Here is a 12399-nt window from a genome sequence, read left to right on the forward strand (position 1 = left end):
TAAAAAAAAAAAAAAAAAAAGTTGTATAAAAAACAAAGACAAGCCCTAGTATTTCGTCGCATTCCTTCCTTTTTGTCGCAGCTTCACGTGAGAGCTCCCAAAAATGTGTCCAGTATCTGTAAAGTTGCCTCAGTTAGAGCCATCTTTGTGGTGGCCTATATGTCAATTAGCTTTGGTGGCCATCTTGAATTGGGTTGAATCCAAAATTTAATGAGTTGCAGTCAGATGCACATCTGGCAATTACTTTCCCCTGGTTTCACTAAAATCCAGCCAGTGGTTCAAGAAATATTTTGCTAATGGACAAACAGTGTTGACTCTGATTAGTGAATGCCAGGCTTTTAAAAATTTAAGCAGTGATGTTTCTTGAAATGAGTGGACTCCAAAATTTAACCATTTGTAGGGGTACATTTAACGATTGTTTTCTTAAAGTTTGATTAAAATCCATCCAGTGATTCAAGAGATATTTCGCTAACAGACAGACAGAGTTGACTCCAGTGGTTAATGGGAAAGTTTTCAAAACAGACCTTGCTGAATACGTGAGTGCTTAGAGGACCTGCTGGGAATCAGTCTCATCTACTATCACAACAAATTTCAGCTCAATATCTGTAAAATTAAGCAACTTATAGCCATGTTTGTGTTTGCTAATGTTGATAATCTGTGACGACTAACTTAAATCAGGTTGACTTTAAAAGTTAATTAGTTGTAGATGTACATTCAGTAATCGGAATCTAAGAGTTTCATTAAAATTTGTTTAATGGTATATGAAATATTTTGCTAACAGACAGACAGGGTTAACATCAACAGTTATGCCAATGGATTCAGTAAAAATATTGTACAATGTGTAGTGCTTGTAATGTATGGTGGGATTGATGCTCAGCTAGTACCACACTAAATTTTAGCTCAATATCTGTAAAACTGGCTGAGTTATAGCCATTTTTGTGTTTGCGAAGATATCTTAGCTGTGGCGGCCATCTTGAATAGGATTGACACCAAATTTTAATCAGTTGTAAATGTTTATCCATTGATTACGTTGTAAAAGTTTCATGAAAGTTCACCCCATGGTGCATGAGATATTTTGCTAACAGACAAATACACAAACACATTCACCAACAACCCAGACACGGACAAAATTATGAAGGCTTCACCTTTGGTGCCAAGCAGTAAAGACAGCAAAACCTTGATATGATCATCTTCAGTTAAAGATTGTAAATGAAATTGGTCTCAAGGTATAATTCTTAACCGGCAGGAACTGTGGGTAACAACACACACACACACACACACACACACACACACACAATTGTTACATTCAAGTTAAAAAAACGTTCATAGAGTCAGAAGAATAGACAAAAATTAATAAAAATTTAGAAATGACAAAAAAGTGGATTCTTCTTTAGGTCATCTCATTTGGGGTATAATAAGATATATTGAATAATATATTGGACAGTAAATAAATTGCGGTACAATACAATGCAAATAAAAAATAAATAGTTTGTCCTATTTTTTTTTTACCTAAGCGATTCCACTTTTACTCCAACTTCAGGTCCTCTACCAGAGGTCTTGGAGCTTGAGGGTTCTCCTCAGTATCTTAGCTGTTCCTAGGACTGCGTTCTTCTGGACAGAGATCTCTGAGATCGTTCCTGGATCTGTTGGAGCCACTTTTCCGGTCTGGGGGTCACAGCACCGAGTGCTCCGATGACCACTTGTACCACTGAGGCCTTGGCTCTCCACAACTTCTCTATTTCCTCTTTCAGCCCTTGGTATTTCTCCAGCTTCTTGATGTTACAGTCGCTTGGGACTGCTACATCTATCACCACTGCTTTCTTCTGTCCGGTTGGTTAGCCATCACCTGTTTGTCAGTCTGGATCTGGAAGTCTCACAGTATCTGAGCCCTGCCACTCTCCACCACCTTGGGTGGAGTCTCCCACTGTGACTGTGGGACTTCCAGTCCTCGGTACAGATCTTACATCCTGCTGTTATGTGCTGGACTGTCTCAGCGGGCATCTTTACACAGCCTGCATCTGGGGTCCTGCCTGGTATGATAGACCCCGGCCTCTGCCGCTCCTGTGCTGCCACAATCGGTGCCTCCACCTTAAGTACTGAACATTTTCATATTAGGCACCACGGAGTCTCATTGTCGCTGCAGAAAAGCATGGATCGCTACATCCGGCCAACTCACTTAATGGGAAAACATCACCACAGGCCAAAGGAAAGATATGTATGTTTGATTTAGGGGGGCACGCCCCCCCACCCCCCACCCCCTAACTAAATTAGCATTGTGATTGCTTGTTGATTGTAATTTACTGCAGTGAATGTTTGTCACGACCCACTTATCCAATCCAATTGGAATTTAATGGGGTCTTTAATGAGCCTGTTTCCGAGTCATGGACGAACAACAGGGCTGTGTGTTCACGTCCAGTTCTTCTACACAGAGGCGCAGACAAATCTGTTGGTACCCTGCTACAAACTGCTTCAGCCGGCCCAGCTTTGAACTACGGCGTCTCCAGACTGCAATTTCTACATCTTTCCATAAATGTTCAAAAAAAATTAAGGTCTGAGCTCATGGAGGGCCATTTAAGAATAGTCCAGTGTTTGTTTGTTTGTCTGTTTTGTAGCCATTAATGCTGTGGGTCATAAACTTGTTGAAAGGACCCATGATCTGCGCCTGAGGCTCAGGTTTCTGACACTTGGCAGTATGTTTTATCCCAGAATGCCTTGGTAGTCTTGAGACTTCACTGTGCCCTGCTCAGGTTCAAGGGTCCCCATGCCAGATGCAGCAAAGCAGCCCCAGAACAGAACCAAGCCTCCTCCATGTTTCACAATAGGTAGATTGTTCTTTTCTTTGAAAGTTCTCTCGGAATCTTTGGGCCTTGTCAACATACATTTTGTTAAATTTCAATCTGACTTTCTTGTCTTTTTTTTTTCTTGTCCGGAGCCTCTAGCGTCTTCTTCCATGGAGCCCATTTTGGGTCAAAATGCGACGGATGGTGCGATCAGAAAGTGATGTACCTCGACCTCTGAGTTCCATTTGAGTGATTTAGATGGTTTCCTAGACTCTTTTTCTACCATCTGCACTGTCTGATCAACCTGGGGTTGCATTTCCTCTTGCGTCTGCATCCGTCCCATGAACCTTCTACTGTTTAATAATATTTGCAGCTGTGGTCAGAGGAACATGAAGCTGCTTGGAGATGGTTTATCTTCAACATAGATATCAAAAATCTTATTCCTGAGGTCCATGTTCAGCATGGTGCTCACAACCATACCAAACTACCCAGTGGATGTTTGTTCCCTTTAAATAATCAAAATGGCTGATGAAAAGCTTGAAGACTTCTGTGATACTAGTTAAAAGTCAAATGCTTCATTGAAACATGGTTATAATGCAAAGATTAAAGCTGTTGTCATACTCCATAACAGGTCATAAGTTGGCTCTCATTCACGTGGTTGTGTGACAAAAATTGTGTCATTTTGTTCGTGTAGCAGCTTCGTCCGCCCCTTCTCAACACAAGGCCCTAGCCTAAGTGTTTCTCACAGGGGTTTGCGCCAAGTGTTGTACCATTGGTCAGAAGCTGTTTATGTGGAAAAGTCAGTGAGCTTTAATGGAGCCATTTTGCTTCTGCTGCTTTGCTAAGTGAGCAGCTGGCCGAGGCTGTTAGAAAACACAGCCGTCTTTACAACAGATCCAGCAAAACAAGGACAGGAGAGTTGAGAAGCCGATGGGAAGAAAGCTGTTTTAACACTGCAGGAGGACGGAGGAGCTTCCTGGGAGTTCTGATCCGAGTGTCTCGCGGACGATGAAAGGTGCGCGTGAAAACGAACGGCTCGCAAGCACATGACCGCGAACCGACTTTTTACGGAGTACATACTAATAGTCTCTTTAAGGGCACCAGCATATCTGTCCCATATTTTTTTTAGCAGATCTTGATCAAATAAACAGCAAATTGTTCATTCCTCACTTTGTTTCTCTGTCACATATTAAAGGCGTGCAGATATACATCAGACAATTGCTTTTTAACCGAATCACTTTTCAAGAGAATTGAAGCGTCGTTTCAGTTAGCTGTAAGGGCACCCACACATTTGTCCGTGTCTCATCAGGAGGCAGACGCCGGTTTGAAAAGGAGAGCTGCCCACAGTCTCCCCATTTTGTTTTGGCTCATTTTGTCCCAATCTATTATGCGCCCTGCCAGTGACATAGTGTGACGGGAAAGGGGAAGAGGGTCATCCAAGCAGATTCGCTTGACAGTAAATGAGCTTGTTTATTCAAATAAGCACCCTCTTCCCTGTGCTTCCGTCCTGCTCAAACCCCTGCGCCTTCTCATCCAGGTGTCCCTTCCAGATGGAGGAGCTTAGGGGGACATCCTGCACAGGGCCGAATGAAGTAAAAGATCCCAAGGGGTCCACAATAAAGCACGTCTCCAATCTCTTGTCAACACGCTCTGGTCGGTATTACCATCCATCTGTACGTTCTGCTCACCCATGTTGTTGCTGGCAGGGCTCGAAGGACAAACTGAGAGGTTTTATGTGCAAATCTTTATGTCATATATCAGCATTTGAGCTGAAGCAAAGAACTCAAGTTCTTGGATCAGATTTAGCATTGCCTTGTTCCTTGGTTGTCCTCTTTGCCCTGTTCCATCCGTGTGAACTTATGGGACTTTCTCTTAGGGTTTTCAGATAACTTATTTATCAAGCTGTGTGGCGCACAATTTACTGCAGACATCATGCTATTCCTGAAACTAACACGGCATATATATCGCCTGCCAATACCATGAAAAGGTAGACATTGTTTTACCCATGTGTGTGTGTCTGTCTGTTGCCCATTATGTCATGAACCAATTAATGAATGAAACGTGCCAAAAAGTAATCCCTGCACAACCCCATTTAAGATGGTTGCCACAGCCAACTGAACTTCTAAAACACAAAAATGGGTAGAACTAAGTCAATTTTACAGACACTGACCTTGGATTTTATTGAAATTGTTAATCTCTCTTCCTGTCCTATACGTGCTCAGAAACCTGAAAGTATATTGGTGCAGATCCTCAGTCATTTATCTCAAGTGTGCCATGATGCCATATGCCATCACGGGGCCCTGTTAAATCTCATTCCTCTTCCTCTGCACTTCTACTTAACAGTCTGGCCTGCCCTACGGCATCACAACAGTGCCATCTTTTAGTTAGCCTTTTACTACTTTAGCATCTCCAGCTCATTTTGGCCAGCTAGATAGCCTTTTGATACTTTTTGGTTTAGGTTACACGAAGCTTAAGTAGCTTTTTGCTACTTTTAGCAGCCTTTGGCACTTTCAGCTTCTAACTGGCAACTTGCTACTTTAATCTTTTATCTTTTAATCTGTTGCTTTTTAGCTAGCCTTTTACTACTGTTAGTTACCATTTTGCTACTTTTAGGTTTTAGTTACTGTTTTGCTGCTTTTATCTCTTAGCTTGCTTAATTCTACCTTTAGCATCTCCAGCCCCTTTTAGCTAGCTAGATAGCCTTTTGATACTTTTTGGTTTAGCTTAATGTAAACCTAAAATAGCCTTTTGCTATTTTTAGCTTTCAGTTAGCCTTTTATTGTTTTCAGCTTATAGCTAACCTTTAGCATCTTTGGGCTTCTAGTTAACCTCTTGTCCAGTGTTGGTTTAGGATTTTTGAAGACAGCCATTTTAAGTGAAGTCTTTATTCACAGTTGTTTTAATATTATCCTAATTCACTTGGGAGTTTCAAAGGAGGCTTTTTACTTAGGTATGTGTGCTGTTAGATGGAGCCTTCACATCACGCTTCCATCTTGGTTCCATCTTGGTCCATAGTGCCCCTTCTGGAGGTTCCCTTTAACAGCAGCTCCAAGTATACACACACTCACACACACTCCAGCCAGGCACAAAGCTGAATCCATCAACAATGTAGTCTCCTCCACAAAGCAAACTCTATTAGCAAGCATCTCCCCTCAGGGCTGACACTGACTTTCCCTATCAGACTCCATTGTCCTCAAGAACACACTCACTTCCCCCCACCCACCACACACACACGTTCCCACAGGCTTCCGATTTAAGGTTTGCTTGTGTGTTTGTGGACTGGAGAAAGAAAAAAAAAAGCCGAAACATTAAGGTTGGTCATTAAGGTAGAAGAGATACTTTTTTTTAAATTGACCAGCATGTATGAAGCGCGTATATGTCGGACAGTTACAAAGATTGATTTAAACTAAAATCCTGCAGGGTCGAATCGGTGAAAAACTTTGAGCAGTTTGTGCTCTTTGACTGAGAGACGAGTCCTCAGTATGATGCTCAGAAATGAGTGTCGCTTCCAATTTGGCTTCTTCCATACAAAGTAGCTCAAGATTTATGTCTTTTTTCTATCTCTCTCTCTCTGTCTCTCTGTATGACTGAGTGAATGAAAAAAACTGAGCTGCTGCTGTCTCAACCTTTGTACCTATGCTGCGTGTATTTACATTCTCCACTCTTTACATCATTGACATCTGGTCCTAGAGAGCTGGTGCCTGTCTCCAGCACTTAGGGGACACATAGGCTACGTTCACACTGCAGGCAAATGCCACCCAGTTTCGATTTTTTTTGCTCCCTGTGCGACACATATTGGATTTTTTTCATATCTGACCCAGGTTGTTTCAGTATATTGTGCTGAATCGGATACATATCCGATGTTTTTCAAAGCGACCTCATTGTGAATGCTCATGTGGCATTCCATCTGACTTTTCCATCCCACCACTCTTGGCTCTGACTCTCCGTCCACTCATGCCTCTGGTCAGAGGCAGCAGCCACAGCTCCAACTAAGAGAGCCATCGTTACCATTTGGGCTCTTTTTCTTCTCCGTCTTCTTTTATCTTTTACCGTTTGGACGTACAGTTGGCTCCGACTGGACAGCAACCTCAGCATCAGTACATACAAGCTAACACTCACAGCATCCATATTTACTGCTGTAAACTCAGCGTACGGAGAGTGACGTCATCTTGAGGCTGTTCACACTGGAGTCTGACGGAGGTCGCATTGAAAATGGAATGCGAACGACAACGCAAAATATTGGATTTGAGCAAAAAAAATCGTAATTGAGCGTTAAGACCTGCAGTGGGAACGTAACCATAGAGGCAAATGATCAATTACACTCTCACTTGGGACAATTTTAATCCTCTGAACAATTTAATGTCCTATACGAAACAAAACTGACAGAAATCGAGCACAGGGAAAAAAATAATCTGAGCAGCTTCTGACAGATTTTCGGATAAATCACTGTGAGCAGCTCGTGTCTTCATGTGATCCTGTTTGTAACTTTGAATTTGAACATGGTCAGCTCTGATGGTCCCTTTTGTTTCTATGACTCGGGTGGAACATTGTGGCATTCGTCAAATAATTGTACTTTTAGATAGAACACGCAAATCGTGGGCAAAAGGGCGATCACACTGAGCATGATCAGGTAATCAATACATCTGATCAGCATCACCTGGCCGCTGATTTACATCTCAAACCCCGAGGTTAATTGGCTTAAGAACTGTAATTTTTGTGTTTTCATGTGTCTGAGGAACTATTAGCTGCAGTAGATGTAGTAGTAGTAGGAGTACTTGTTGATGTAGTAACCAGAGAGTACCAGCAAGGGAGTCTAGTGCTGTTGAGTGACGGTAAACTTTCTGCACACAGTCAATACATACATGAGAGGAAAGTTTGTGTCTTTAGCTCATTTATTAAACATTTCCCCCTTTCAGGGCTTTTACACAAACATGTTTAAAGCATGTACCTGCCACCCATATTTGACTAAGAAACTGAAACCAAACACCACCTGATATAAAAAGTAGCTCTGTAAGAGTAATCGCCATATTTGTATTGTTTGACGTCGATTAGCCAAGGTGGCCACCTTGAATGGAGACAACAGCAACCGTTAATATGTGCAGAATTCAATGAAATTCACCCAGTTGGCTTGTGAAATATTTTGCTAGCAGACAGACAGATGAACACGCACTCGCAGAGCTACATAAGATTATGTTTTATCACAGCGAGCGATCCATAATTTGGGGTCATGAACAAGGGCCTGTTTTATTCAGCGGGCTGTTTCGCTTTCTGCGTTTAAATGCTGCCGTCCCCTATTTTTAAATTATTAACATATTTGTTGTTTTTAGAAAAGAACCAGGCTTGGGAATGCTTTTCAAGTGAATGCCCTTCCTGCATAAACATGGCTTTCAGGACACCCTGAGGCGCAGAGGGCGATCCTCAGACAATTCAAAGAATGCAGTTGAAGCTTTTTTGTTTTTGTTTTTGCACAAACAGGTTAAGCCGGTAAACTGTTCTTTGTGTTTGGAGAGTTACAGGAAATTACTCCTGTGCATTAGATGACCTTTTGATTTGAACAGGAGACTAGCACATTTGATAAAAATGTATAACATTTAGATTTGATTTGTATTTGTATTTGACCAAATTACAGTCGATATAACACAACAGCATACTCTGGGTGCGGAAAACAAGTAGAAGGAAGGATGTCCGAAGAATGACGTATTACCAGATAAAGGAGTCAGTGTACGGTAAGGCAGTTAAATACCGAAGCATTACTGAAACCACATTTCGTTGTAGTGAATTATGGAGTAATAGGAGTCGTAGAAAGCTCCTGTGGAAGTTTGGGAATCAAAGGCTATCCCAGCTGTAGTCAAGGCATTTTTAAGATTATCTGCAATATCCTGACAAGCGTCGAGACTTGGGGTTCCAGTGAAACTCCTGAAGACAAAGATAAAGGCAGAGTTAACTTCCTGTCTGTCAAAGGAAATTATAAAAAAAAACAGTCAGGTTTGGATTCTGTGTCATTACAGCCTCCCTGATATACGATCGATCTGACCTAAAATATATACTCTGAGGTATAGATGTATTATTCTTATTACAAATTTGGGTTTGACCTAAACAACAGCGTGTCAGAATGTACATGAGGCCACCACTCACTTGACGTAGACGGTGCCAGCGGCTCTGTGCTCCAGTTGGACGGACGTATCAGAGAATTCCGGCTCAGAACCAGGAGGGAGAAACCAGGACAGGGACAGGGCATCTGCACCTCCGGCTTTTCTCCGGGTGATCAGGACAGGCCATGAGTCAGGGAGCGGTTTACCTGGAACAAACAAAATGGCTGTTGCTTATTTCGCTCCTTTGCCACATGGCACTTTTTCACTTTTGGTCACTTTGTACCCATTTTTTTTCTTCTTTACACTCCAACAGCCCCACAAAGTAGTTACTCTGAATAAATAATAAGGGTCTTCATTAATTGGGTTTTAACTTATTTGCAGTTATGTGGCATCACAGGTTACCGCCAGTGTCCGTCAGCAGATTTAGCACATCTCCCCGTCGGCAGCTCCAATAGTCTCATTTGGGGTGGAAATAATTTCAGCCCTGTGGACACACTCTGCTGGTTGTAGCTCATTGATACGGCCACCATTAAGGCTAAACCTCACGTGATCTTATCAAATGCAGGAAAAGCTGCAGCCAAACCGGCTGTGTCCAACAGTGGAGGTTTTTCAAATGTTTTTTTTTTATCCTTTCAGTTTTGTGTCCGCACAGAAATAGCATTTTGGTATTTTTAGAGACTAGTATCCACAGTCAAAACATATAGAAACAATACTGTTGCGTTCTCATGTGGACAGGCTAAACGCAACCTTTTGAAAACTACGACGTCATAGTCCCACCTCTAATCTTACCCCAGTGTAGCGCGATAGACACATTAACAATTTCAATAAGAATGACAGATTCCCGATCTCTTTAAAATAAACCTTTGTATCCTGTGTCATTTCAATGAACAGACTAGGCTGATGAGCAATACCATTGGCTTAAAGGGAGCAGATCAAAACCCCTATTGTTACAGCAAATATTCTATGGCCCAAAAAGGTTTTAATCACCTTATTGGAATGTCAAAAATACTAAAGCAAACATGAAAAAAAAGATCAAGAATATACATCAATTTATAAAACATGGGAAATGAGAATAGTTTTAAAAGATCGACACTTGTGTATAAATAATTTACCTTGAATTCTTTGAAGAGTATGAGAAAAAAAAAACTCTTCCGCTTGGTACTGTGCCTGAAAGCGTGGAATATATCTGGATTTGGACTGAACTGAGTCTGTGTCACGTTGAACAGTAGTTAAATGTGATAAAATATAGACACCCACTTTGTCGTCAGCCCACTAAGAGGATTCAACCTTGTCTCCTTTACCGCTTTCAGTGTATTTTCGTGGCAGCGTTTGCACACTTACTACAACATTAGGGCTTTTTCCTGGGTTTCCTGCGTGGATGAAGACATGTCTAGGAACGGCACTGTGTTTCCCCGAGTAAAAAGATAGTTTTGGAAAGACAGCATTTGTGTGGACGGGGGCCTAAACTAGGAAAGCTTATCGGATGAGAAGCAAATAAAAAGGAAATCCCGAAGCCTTAAAAACACAAAACAAAACAAAAAAAACTTTGGGTACACACCGACTGTCACAGCTGAGCAGCAGGTTGGCAAACACATTCAGTAGAGAAAATAGTGACCAAATCCACAATACAGGTTGAACACAACCAATATGAATGTTTTGTTTTGTTTTGATTCAGTATTCAACACGTCAGACCCAAACCCTCTATAAATGCACTGTAATAAATTGTGTGTTTTCCTGTTTCACGTTGTTTTATCCATCCCTGCTTATTACAACTACTGACATCAGAGGTCAAACTGTCGTTTGAGTGAAATGTGAAGTTTCAGATACTGAGTTACCTGCTTTCTTCTGTTTGTCCCAGAAGGCTTTCAGCCTGCTGAAAGCAGCCAGGAGATCCGAGGCATCTTCGCCCTCCACCGGGGTGCTGGCCCACGACGTGGCAACGTAACTGCGCTTCTCGAAGTTCTGCAAACGGCAGGAGACACACGTTTACATGCCATCTAAAAAGAATACATGTCCCGCTGTGACACCTACCTCGTTTGTTTCAACAACCGTGTATTCTGGGCATGGCTGGCCGTGGCAGAACTTTGTGTGGTCTCCGCTGCATGGTGATACCAGGACCGCAGCTACGAGGGCGAACAGCAGCCGCTCCATTCTCACTGACCCTGCAGAGGAACTGCGCTCTCATCGGCGCTTCTCACGATACCTGCTTATCAAGTCAAGCAGCCACTCCCACGTAGCTCTTCGCCCTGCAGGATGGGCAGGATGTTTTACCTGAATTTACCACTTTCTTCTTCTTCTCGGCAAGTGCGTCTGTTCTGAGATAGAAATGCATGTTGATCGGAGATCACCGCTCCTCCCTTTAACTTTAAATCAGGTTTCAGATTAGATCTTTGGAATACTGGTTTTGGTTTCGCATTTGGGTAAAGGGGAAGGGCTTGCTTTTCTCCAGGAACTACTTCCATAGTTATGTTAGCGATTGGTGATCCTGACTTCTGCTGTGAGTGTGTGTGTGTTGTGTGTCCTTGTGACCCTGAAACAGTCTGTGGTTATTATTTAGACGTTATCTTTGAGTTTTCTGAGCTCTCTTCAGTGCAGCTATAAACCCAAAGCCGACATCATGTGACACCAAACTGTTTTACACAAAAGGGCTCCATAAGACCTTAAATAACTTGGTTTGTCATCCATCTGCTATGCATTTCATCTGCCTCCTCCAAAATTTTGAATTGTCATGCACCGTCACAGGTGTGTGTGTTTTTGAGCCATGTCAGTGTAATGGAAAATTTTAATTTTGTTCTTTTCCATAGTAAAATGTATAACGATAATTATGATTCTTGTAATGAAGTTATTCTTCTTCTTACTGTTATATTTTGTATCAAAGTTTGAAATGCTTTTGTTCTTTGTTCTTTGTGGGAACTGAGGAAGGCTCTGGTCCTCCCATCATCCCTTCTGCACCTGGCCTTGACTGACTTGTTCTCACTCCCTGTATTATCAGATCTTCTTCCTGAGAAACGAAGCTGCTCAGTAACTATGTAAAAGTGTGCCTTAAAATGATGTAATGAACCCTCCCTATAAAAGTGTACGTTGTTTTTCTTTCGGGGCTCTTCTCCTGACTGAGTTCAGTGAGCGGGGTCTCCGAACGCTCTTTTGCCTTCGGAATAAAATTCTTTTTCAAAGACAAACATCGATCTTTCTCGTGATTCTCTGAAACGGGCATCTCACTTACTTGTTGATTTTTTTTTGCCGCTACATCAGCAAAATATCCCATGGCCCACTGGATAGACTTTATTGAAATGTCCTGAAATCTATCATTGGATGTACATCTACAACTGGTTAAAGTTGGGAGTCAATACAACACAGCACAACACAACACAGCTAAGCCACCTTGCTTAACACAAAATTGGCTATAACTCGGCCAGTTTTACCAGTATTAGGCTATGATTTGTTGTGGTAGTAGCTGAGTGTCATGCGCAACTTATACTCTAAGTGCTAACTAATTTTGCAAGATCGGTTTTAAATGTTTGTCTCTA

The sequence above is a fragment of the Kryptolebias marmoratus genome, linkage group LG22 (genome assembly GCF_001649575.2).
Source record: "Kryptolebias marmoratus isolate JLee-2015 linkage group LG22, ASM164957v2, whole genome shotgun sequence".
NCBI classification, from domain to species: Eukaryota; Metazoa; Chordata; class Actinopteri; order Cyprinodontiformes; family Rivulidae; genus Kryptolebias; species Kryptolebias marmoratus.